The sequence below is a fragment of the Callorhinus ursinus genome, unplaced genomic scaffold (assembly GCF_003265705.2).
Source record: "Callorhinus ursinus isolate GAN/ISIS: 27379988/994484 unplaced genomic scaffold, GSC_fseal_2.0 scaffold60, whole genome shotgun sequence".
NCBI lineage: Eukaryota > Metazoa > Chordata > Mammalia > Carnivora > Otariidae > Callorhinus > Callorhinus ursinus.
The window spans coordinates 7,825,983-7,837,513 of NW_027397122.1; positions in this window are offsets into that span (position 1 = coordinate 7,825,983).

Genomic DNA, 11,531 nt, shown 5'->3' on the forward strand with positions numbered 1-11,531 from the left:
CCCCCCCCCCCGACCCACCTGCAGCAGCCCAGGGAAACAGGGCCTGTGGTCAGGTTGTCTCAGAGGTACTTGGAGACCCTTGGAAGATCTTGGACTTGGACCTGTGCATGTTCACACACACACATACGGAGAAGTCCAACAACCAGCCTTCCCCGCACCACGGCCGGTGGCTTGTCTTCACAGGCAGACTGTTTTAACCCTCGAGGACTTGTGAAAGGGACATGCTTCTCACTCACAAGTGTGGCTGGTTTTTCTCTGTAAAATGCTCTGGATATTTTGATAGTCTTGTGATTGATACCATTGTAATAAAGTTTATTTTCACCTAACACAAATATGAGATTTTAAATGAGATTCATGACTTCGAAGAATGCGGTCGTGTTTGCCACTCCTTTGCCTTTTAATAAACGGGAGAGCCATTGGAGAAAACAGAATAAATGTGTTTTGTTTCCTCAAGACAAATTTAAGTAAACAGAAGAAATTTTCATTTTTTTTTTAAGATTTTATCTATGTATTTGACAGAGAGAGAGCACAAGTGGGGGTGGGGGCAGAGGGAGAAGCAGACTCCCCGCCGAGCAGGGAGCCCGATGCAGGGCTCAACCCCAGGACCCCGGGATCATGACCTGAGCCGAAGGCAGACGCTTCACTGACAGAGCCACCCAGGCGCCCCAAATTCTTCATTTTTAGTTACAAGTTTTGTTTCCCCACAAATTGGAAGGAAATTCAAGGTTCTGGGTGAGACTCGGGGTCGGTGGCCTCTGCCTGAGTCTCCCCTCTGTCCGGTGCTCCTTGGCGGCATGTAGGGTGAGCCCCCCCACCTGCCTGCAGTCGGGGGTCTCGCCCCCAGTGTCTCCCCACAGGAATTGAGCCTTTCGAGGTGGGGGAGTAATTTCAATACGTTTCTTTTTCTGTTTGTTTTAGTTAATGTGGAGCTCAGAAACGCCTAATTTTGCACAAAAGACTGCCAAGGACACGATCAGCATCTGGCTACAGCCTCAGTTTATCTTTCTTTTTGTGGTGAATTGATTTTTCTTTTAGCCAAAGTTTAGAAGATGTTCGCAGCGCCTAGGGTTCTTGTAGATGGTGAACCGGAGCGTCTTCCACTTCGCAGGAGTCGATGAGACGTGGCCGGGTTTTTCTTCTTGCTTCCTCCAAACATACACTTACCCTGCACCACCGCGCGGCCAGCCCTCCCACGTCCTGGAGCGCGCCCGCGTGTGTGCCCACGCAGCCCACCCTCCACTTCCAGATCCAGCGAGTGTCGCTTCTGTAGAGTGCACGCCTCATCCCCACTCGGTAAATGAGCACAGGCCTCGGCGAGGACAGGGAGCCCCACAGCCTGGTGCGTCTGGAAAGCCCGGTGCACCTGCCGGGGGCGGGGCCTATATCCCGGAGGCCCGGCCCTGCTGATCGAGCGGATCTTCAAGGCGCCCTGGGGAATAGCAGAGAGTAAGTGGAGTTTTACATGTCAAAAGAGACCGAGAATGTTCCCCGGAAGTCTGGGAACCTGTGAAGACAGGTGTTTCTGACCCGCCCCCACCCCCCCACCCCGGGGCCTGGCCTCTGCCATTGACTCCGCCCTTTTCAGAGGCCACGGAATTAGGATTTTTCAGTGACTGCAGACAATAGCATTTTTCCATTTAGCAATTCAAGAACGACTTTAGTTTGGAGGATAAACTCCTTAAAGGCAAAAATGTTTATTTTTCTGTCTCTCCCTTGTCCTCCTTGGCACGAGATAAAAAGAGTAAAAATAGTTGTTATCACCCAGCAAAGAGGGATGGCTTGTCGGGGACACTGGGGCCAACCAGAGACTCCCGTGCCCACTGCACTCGGACCCCCACCCCCACCTCTCTTTCTAAGTCACACATATATGCGGAGAAAGTATGTTCTTCATGAGGTGTTGCCCTCGTATACCCCAGATACGCCAGGACCTGTGCTAGATAATCGTAGACAAGATGTTAGCCCCGCTAGAGAAGAGAAACATGGCTTCCACTGAGGCAGGGCGCCGGGGCCGGGCCCAGCTGCTTTGCCGGAGGCCCGGCCTCGGGCAAGTGAGCAGGAACGCCCCAGGGTGGATGCGCACAGCACACAGCTCTCCCTGACAACACGAAGGGGTCTCAAGACATTCCGCCTACCTGTGAGCTTTCCTTTATTTTTTTAATTAAGTTTTTTGGGGGGAAAAGGGTATTTTTGAAAAGTTTGTCTTGCAATGTATTTATAAATAGTAAATAAAGTTTTTACCATAAGGAAACCCCCGTCCCCGTGTTAGTGACTGGCTCCGGGTTTTGCGTCACTAGGGAAATCCAGGAGAGAGTAAGATGTTCTGAGCACAGCTGAAGCCCCCCGTAGACAAATGCCTTCGCCTGTCCCGCCTTCGGGGATAGAACCCCAGCAGGACCCCTGGGAGGCCTCTGCTAGTGCCCACGGAGGCACTGGGCCACACCTGCTGGGGACCTGCAGTTCTAGGAGGTGGATGTGGGCTCATTCCCGCCGCAGGAGTGCGCAGCAGATGAGCAGGTAGCCCTCCGTGGCTGTCCAGCCTTTACTGCATTTAGGGGGTGCCCCCCGGAGACCTATCTTGTCACCGCTCTGAGTTCAGGGCCAAGCAGGGCAGGCATGTAACACACACTGGACAGCCTCCCCTGTGGCCCTTTCTTCTTTTCGTCCCTCTGCTTGGAGGGCAGTGGACAAGGCCGGAGGAGAGGGAGACCCGGAGGATGGTGGGTGGGCTCCCGCCTTGGTGGCCCTGGCATAATTGTGCAGGTGCCTTCAGGCACCGATGACGAATCTCCCGTCACAGAATGGCCTGTTCAGAGCCATAACTGACCCTTTAAAGAAGCACCTGAGATGGGTCCATCCTGCAGAACTGTATCGAGCTCCGTAGCTAGCGTCAAGCTCCGTGGGTCTTCATAGGACAAACGAGGAAGAGCATGGCACAGACGGTCCACCGTCGGTCCACCGTCAGGCGGGGGCTGTGCCTGCCAAGCTGACCCGGAGGAGGGAGGGAGCCCGGGAGCAGAGCAGGCCCATGGGGGCAGCAGGTGCCAGGGGGCCGTGGGGTGCTTGGGGTGCACGAGTCCAGGAGGTGTCTGGGCATCCAGGACTGGAGTGCCACAGGGCCTTTAAAGCCTCTGCAGGTGAGAGCCACGTGTGATGTCAACTCTCCAGGCCCCTGGGCCGGCCTTGCTGGGAGCGTGGCATCCTGTGCCCTCCTTAACCCCCACTCTACTTTGACCCCTTTCCTACTCCCTGCCCTCCTGTCATCTCTGATAAACACGTGAAGTTGCACACGTCTGCTCCCCTCCGCACCAGCCCCTGGGAGTCCCTTCAGCCCCCCACACCACGTGTCCCCAGCCGCCATCCCCCAAACACACACACAGAAATGAGCATGCCAGGGCGTGTGTGTCACCGGGCCCGGGGGACACCGCTGCTCCGGCAGTTCTCTGGAGTCCCCCGGGGTCCGACCAGCCAGCCACATGCAAAAGTGTGACAGTCACCGGTGTTGAGGAGGGTGTCATGGAAGGGGCTTCTCCACCATGGCAAGCTATCCAGAGAGGCTCGCCTCGTTCGGCCGGACTCCTGGGACCCAGCACTCCTCCCAGACACGCGCCTGAAGGCAGTGCTGGAGGCCTGCACGCGGCACCAGGACGTTTTCAACTGAAACACGTTCCTTGGAAAGGAGTGTGAGGTCACCCACCCTGTTATTGCTGCCAGCGATACGGAAAAATGCTCAATGTGGGTGAACACGAGAGCAGATGCTGTCGTACTGTGTACACGCCCACGTGCCCACACACGCACTCACACGCGGGTACACATGCACACAGGCGTGCACACAACATGCATACACGTACACAGAACATGAACCCGACAAAAAGGACACACAGCACAGCGTCTGCCCTGGTTGTGCGAACGTAGACGCGGTCTTTATTTTACTTCCACTTCATTACAGTGTCAACAATTTCTGTAGCGACGTGAATGTATTCCTTTTAATTTGGAAAAGGCGGCTGCTCATCTCGCCAGGGCCACTGCCTGTCGCTGGGGAGCCTGGACAAGGAGCCTGCGCTTCTGGGCTCCCCCCACCCCAAGTCTAGCACTGTCCCCAACCTGGGAAGTGGCCTGGACCCCCCTCCCAGCCTCCAGTTCAACCAGGATTGCCTTTCCACCCCATCTGTTCCGGGACAGCGCCCACAGGCAGTGCGCAAAATGTGCAAAACCACTGCTCCTGGGGAGGAAGGCAGCGACAAGCTTCAGGAGGGGCACGCGCGGCTGGGAAGGAGCAAGTACTGCACACAAACAGCCACCCTTCCTCTCATTCCCTTTCCTTGTCCGCTTTTAATGTGGGAGCTGGTCAAGGAAGGCCTCGTGGGGGTAGCTTTCCAGTGGGACCCAAGGAGGCCAGGGAGCAGCCATCCCACGCCGGGGCCACGGTGAGCCAGATGCACCTGACACCTGATGTCTGCAGGTGGGGGCCAGGTGGGGGACCCTGAGAGCCCTGGCATTGGCACTGAGTGGAGGGGGAAGTGACTGGGCTGCTCCAGACCCCCGCTGCCCCCCGGGAGGCTCAGGTGGTGCACTCCAGGCATATTTTGAACACAGGGCCACATATTTGCGGATTGAATATGGGGGCTGAGGAAGACATAGGATGAGCGACCCAAGACGGCATTCCAGCTGAAGAAGCAAACGGGAGGAGGGACACCAGGATCTCCATGCGGTTAAGGTGGAGACACCTGCAGGCATGGCCCTCCAGGCAGCCATGGAGGGGTCCTAAGGAGAATGTCAAGGTCATTGGAAACAGTGAGGAGCCAGAAGCCTGAGGCTATTTTGAGGGGGGGGGTGCCCCAAGTCACCTTGTCCGGCAGGAGTCGGCCAGGCCAGTGATGCTGCAGCGTGCACCCCCAGGAAAGGGGTCGCTCTCCCTCTGCCCAAATCAGTGCCCCTCCACGGCTCAGGAACTGTCAGCACCTGCCCCACCTGCTACAGGTGTCCTGAAGGAGTGAAGTCAAGGCAGGGCAGCGATGGGTCACAAGCACAGGGGGTCCCTTCCACGCGGGGAGGTGGCAACTCTCCTGAGCCAGGCAGGTGTGCGTGACCCACTGCAGACTCCCACTGCTGGACACTTTCCCTCGGCCCCATCCTCACTGCACCTGAGCTGCGAGCTTCGGGTGGGGACACAGACCCACACGGCAGGAGTTGCTAATGCCCTAGGCAATGAGGGTTCACAAGCTGCAAGACCTCTGAACAGCACAATTGTATCAAAAGGTAAACAAAGAAGTAGATCATTTCCAGTGGAAACAAAATCATAACTGTCCCTGCAGCACAGGTGTGAAGAGCAGAGGGAAGGTATCATATCACAGGTATCATATCATAGGTATCATATCACAACGTAAGAACAGGAAACATAAAGAGGAGCCAAATGGCAAAGGTGGCATGAAGTTTCTAATGGTTGAAACAAAGAACAAATAGGTGGGATAAAGAACAGAACGGGTAAAGCCAGAGGCCGACTTAGTGAAGATCAAGTTGACCACCTGTCCCGCAAGGAAGCAGGAAACACCAACTGCAAAATAAACAGAACAATTGAGAGGAATAGAGGCTGGAAGCAGGGAGGTTGAGTCCAGACCACAGACGTCCTGGCGAATATTTAAAGAAATAAGAGATACATTTCTCATTGTAAGAAAAAAAAAAGAAAGAAAGACTTTAGGTTGATGGGCTCCACTGAATGTACAAGCAGATACAGTTTAAAAAGAGTGATGGGGGCGCCTGGGTGGCTCAGTCGGTTAAGCGTCCGGCTCTTGATTTCAGCTCAGGTCATGACCTCAGGGTCATGAAATCGAGCCCAGCATTCGGCTGGCTCCCCGCTCAGCAGGGAGTCTGCTTGAGATTCCCTCTCTGCCCCTTCCCCTGGTCTCTCTAAAATAAATAAATAAAATCTTTAAAAGGAAAAGAATATCCACTGATGAATACATTATGGTGAATTTGTAAAATATCAAAGCTTCGAGAGAGAAAAAACTGGTCCCAGATACAGAAACAAGTGTGCGACCACGACTCTGGATGCAGGAAGGACAAAGGAATGACACGAGAAATAGTCTCAGGCCCTGAGGACCCCCGGTAGGCGTGCCGCCCCAGAGAAGCACACTGACAGCATTTTGGAGGAAGACCTCGTGTGGGAAGAGTACGAATCCTGGATGTTGAAGGTAGAAGGTGGAGGGGGGTGAACTCAAATAACAAACGGAAATGCTATAAACGGATTCCACGGTCAGCACTGTGGAATCAGTGGTCCCCAGTGGCACCAGAGCTGTCCCCTGCCCCCCCACCTCCCAGGACAGCGGGCGGTGTCTGCAGAGGTATCTGGCCCCACACCTGGAGGGGGCCCTGGCGTCCCGCAGGTGGACGCCACGGATACTGCTAAGCTTCCCACAACAGGACAGCCCTGCCACGAGCTATTATCCCACCCAAGATGTCACTCATGCCGAGATTCAGAAACTGATTTAAACAGATGGTAAGATTTGCCAGTTGAACAGAGAGAGGCAGATTCATTTGTTAAAAATCAAGATACATCTTATTACAACAGACAAGGCTAAAAGTTAAAAGGTAGAAAAATGATATCAGGAAAAAAAAAAAAACTAACCAACACAAAGTAGAGCAGCTAGTACCCTGAGAACAAATAGATTTTAAGACAGAGAGTGGTTTCTTAGAGGTAGGGCAAGTCACTACAAGATAACAAGTGAGTAAATTAACCAGGAGTAGTTAGCTGTTTTAACCACATGTGCATCTAATAAGTATCTTTCAACTATCTTATTTGAAAATTAATATGATTACAAGGATTTTTGCCCTCTTTTCATTATTGATTGTTAAACAGACAAAAAAAAAAATCAGCGGGGATTTAGGAGATCTGGAACCTCCAAACTACCCAGCTTAGCTGAACCAATTTATGTGGGGAAATTACAGACTACACGTCTTTCTCAAGAACCTACAGAGCTTTGAAAAATCGATCACATATCAGGTCATAAGAAAGCCTCAGAATTAAAAGAATAGATACCATGTATATGATAGTTTATGACCATAACGTGATTAAATTGAGAATTAAGGACAGGAATAATCTCCCTAGATCTCCACATTTTCGAAAATGGAAAAGCACAGAGATGAATAACTCAAGGTTTAAGGAGGAACTAACCATCTTGAAATTAAAACTCTGTGGATAATGTTAATGATAATGACAAGCAAGAAGATCAAAAGAAATAAATGCTCGAAATACCTACATCAGGTAAAGAAAGGGCTGAAAATCAGCTAAGTGATTACCTACGGTGCTTACAGCAAACCCAGAGACCACACAAGCAGGCAGTTCATAAGGAGAAGGGTGGAAAGCATCTCCGAGAAGAAATGAGATCAACACAATCAACGCTTCTTCTTTGAAACGGTGAACAAAAGAGGCAAACACCTTTAAAAAGATTGTCAGGAACAAAGCAGTCACAGCTAATATTATGAGAGAAAGGGGGTATAAAAGCAGATAAAGCAGGAAATCTATAGATTATTAGTACAGTATTAGAAAATACTATCAAAACTGTACACTGTCAACTTCAAAAACCCAAATAAAACATAAAATTTCATAGAAGTTATAATTTTGAGGAACAGATCAAAAGCCTGAACATTCTCGGGATGCCTGGGTGGCTCAGTCAGTTAAGCGTCTGCCTTCGGCTCAGGTCATGATCCTGGGGTCCTGGGATCGAGTCCCCCATTGGGCTCCCTGCGCGGCAGAGAGCCCGCTTCTCCCTTTGCTTGCTGCTCCCCCTGCTTGTGCTCTCTCTCTCTGACAAATAAATAAATAAAATCTTAAAAAAAAAAAAAAACCTGAAGATTCCTATAATTGTGACAGCATTTGGAGGACTGGTTTAAAATATTCCCGCAAAGAAAACACCACATCCAAATGGTCTCACGCGTCCTACTAAATGCTTGAGGAACAGAGCGTCCCAATCAACAAGAACGTCTTAAGAAGCTATAAAAGACCTCGATTCATCCTACAAAAGCAGTATAACCCCAAAACCAAAACCACACAAAGACAAAAAGGCAAAGTACCCACCTATTGAGCTCATCGATATAAAAATCCCTAGGAAATTGTTACTAAATCAAATCCCACAGTTCATGTAAAAGGTATTATGCCATTTCCATATGTTAAGGAAAAAAAAAGAAGAAGAAGTTAGCAGGAGGGGAAGAATGAAGGGGAGTATGTCAGAGGGGGAGACGAACCATGAGAGACGATGGACTCTGAAAAACAACCTGAGGGTTCTAGAGGGGAGGGGGGTGGGGGGATGGGTGAGCCTGGTGATGGGTATTAAAGAGGGCACGTTCTGCGTGGAGCACTGGGTGTTATGCACAAACAATGAATCATGGAACACTACATCAAGAACTAATGATGTAATGTATGGTGATTAACATAACAGTAAAAAAATTTAAAGGGAAAAAAGGTATTATGCCATTTCCAACTTGGGTTCATTCCAGGCATACAAAATAATTTAATATTAGAAACTCTACAAAGAGAGCAAATATAACTAATCACATGAGTATACTAACAAGAAAAAGACATACAGACAGCAAGAACAGTTGACAAAATTCAGCACTATAAAAACTGTTAAGGGACGTCCGGGTGGCTCAGTCGGTTAAGCGTCTGACTCTCGATTTCGGCTCAGGTCATGATCTCAGGGTCATGAGTTCGAGCCCCGAATTGGGGTCTGTGCTCAGTGGGGAATCTGTTTCTCCCTCTCCCTCTGCCTCTCCCCCTGCTCGTTCTCTCTCTCTCTCTCTCTCAAATGAATAAATAAAATCTTTTAAAAAAACCATACTAAAAAAAATAAGCAAAGATGATGTACAACTATATATACAACTATATCCACAGTGAAGGGAGGAGCCACGCCCTCACTCTAAGTGATTGCCAGAATTGTTGTTTTCAAGTTGGCATGTGAGACCATGGATCCTTACTGCATTATCAGAAATAGAACAAATAATAAGAGAGCCCAATGTAGACCCATAATGGGAGTGTGCTATCAACGGGGGATTGTGATGAATTCTCACAGCTGATTAGAAGGGGTTCAAAGACAGCCCGGAAAGAGGCTGGAGCCGGGGAGCACAGGTGACTCCAAGAGTCGCTAGCTCTCCATGGTTCCAGCCAACTCCCACCTGGTCTTCCGGCTCCTGTGCCTTCTCCTGGAATCCAGCATAACCTCTGCCCCCAGAAAATCTTTTTTTAACAGCTTTGTTGAGATAGATTTCCCATACCATGCAATGCCCCCATTTAAAGTGTACAATTCCGTGGCGTTGAGTGTATTCACCAACATGTGGCATCATCCTCGCTCAGTTTCAGAACATTTCCATCACTGAATAAGAACCCCTATACCCATCAGCTGTTGTCCGCCAGCCCCTCATCCCAGCCCTAAGCAACCGCTCATTCCTTTCTGTCTCTGCAGCTTTCCCTTTTTGGACATTCACGTGAACAGAATTTTGGATGTTCACGTGAACAGAATCACATAATGTGAGGTCGTTTATGACGGGTCTCATTCACTGAGCATACTGTTTTCAAGGTCCATCCGTGTTGTAGCATGCATCATTCCTTTTTATGGCCAAGTAGTATTTCCGTGGTATCAATACACGATACCGTGTTTATCCATTCGTCTACTGATGAGCATTTGGATTAGTTCTACCTTTTAGCCATTATAAATAGTGCATCTAGAACATAATATCTGTGTACGAGTTTTTGCAATGGACCTATGTTTCACGTATCTTGGATATATCTCTAGAAGTGGAATTGCCAGGTCCTATGGTAAATCTTTGTGGAATCGTTTGAGGAATGGCCAGACTGCTTTCCAAAGTGGTTGCACCATTTTATTTTCCCACCAGCAGAGTATGAGGGCCTGATTTCTGCACATCCCCACCAGCACTTGTGACCTGATGTTTTGATTACAGCCATCCTAATGCGTGCAAAGTGGTGACTCACTGGGGTTTTGATTTGCATTTCCCCAATGACTAATGAGGGTGAGCATCTTTTCGTGCACTTAGTGACTGTATGTCTTCTTTGGAGAAATGTCTGTTCATATAAGTTGCCCATTTTTTAATTGGGTTGTTTGTCTTTATACTACTGAGTTGTAAGAGTTCCTTATATATTCTAGATACCGGTATTATCAGATTTGTAATTTGCAAATATTGTCTTTCATTCTGCGGATGGTCCTTTTGCTTTCTTGATGGTGGCCTTTGAAGCACATGAGTTTTTAATTATGATAAAATTTGATTATCGTTTTAGTTTTGTCACTTGTGTTTCTGGTGTCATATCTAAGAATCTTTTGCCAAATCCGAGGTCATGAAGATTTACCCCTATGTTTTCTTCTAAGAATTTTATATTTTTAGCTCTTACATTTACATCTTTATGGATTTTGATTGAATCTTTTTTTATAGTGTGAGGTAGAGGTCCAATTTCATTCTTTTACATGTGACTATCCAGTTTTCCCAGCCCCATTTGTTGAAAAAAAAAATTTATCTTCATTAAATGGTCTTCCAACCCTCGTTGAAAATCAGCTGATCAGCAATGTACGGGTATATTAATGGCCTTTTGATTCTATTCCATTGATCTACATGTCTAGCCTTACTCCAGGAACACACTGTTTGATCACCATTGCTTTGTAGTAAGTTTTGCAATCAGGAAGTGTGAGCCCTTCTACTTTGTTCTTTTTCAGGATTGTCTGGGCTATTCTAGACCCCTTGTAGTTTTGTACGATATTTAAAGTCAGCTTGTCAGTTTCTACAGAGAAGTCAGCTAAGATTCTGAAAAGGATTGTGTTTAATCTGTGGGTTAGTTTAGGGTATTTAATGTTGACGTCAGGCTTCTGGTTCATGAACATGGTATGTTTTCCATTTATTTAGATCTCCTTTAATTTCTTTCAACAATATTTTGTAGTTTTTACTTTGTACTTCTTTTGTTAAGTGTATTACCAAGTATTTTATTTTTTTTTAATGCTAAAAAACGAGAGAAGTTATTTTCTTAATTTTCTTTTTGGGTTGAATGAAGTAAACATATAGAAATAGAATTGATTTTTTTATATTGATCTTGTATCCTGCAACCTTGCTAAACTCATTGAATAGTGGATTGCCTAGGATTTTCTATATGTAAGATCAGACCATCTTCAAATAGAGGTAGTTCTAGTTTTCCTTTATCTGAATGCCTTTTATTTATTTTTCTTGCCTAACTGATAGAACCTCCAGTACAATGTTGAAAAGAAGTGGTGGGGGCAGACATCCTGTCTTGTTTTCCCATCTGCAGGGGGAAGAGGAGAGGCACACAGACTTTCCCCATTAACTACATTGTCACCTGTGGGATTTTCCTAGATCCCTTTAGTCAGCTTGAGGAAGTTCTTTCTATTCCTAGTCCATTGAGATTTGTGTTTTTTTGTTTTTGTTTTTTACCTTGAAAGGGTATTGGATATTATCAAATGCTTTTTCTGAGTCTCTTGAGATGACCGTGTGATTTTTAGGTTTTTATTCTATTGATATGATTT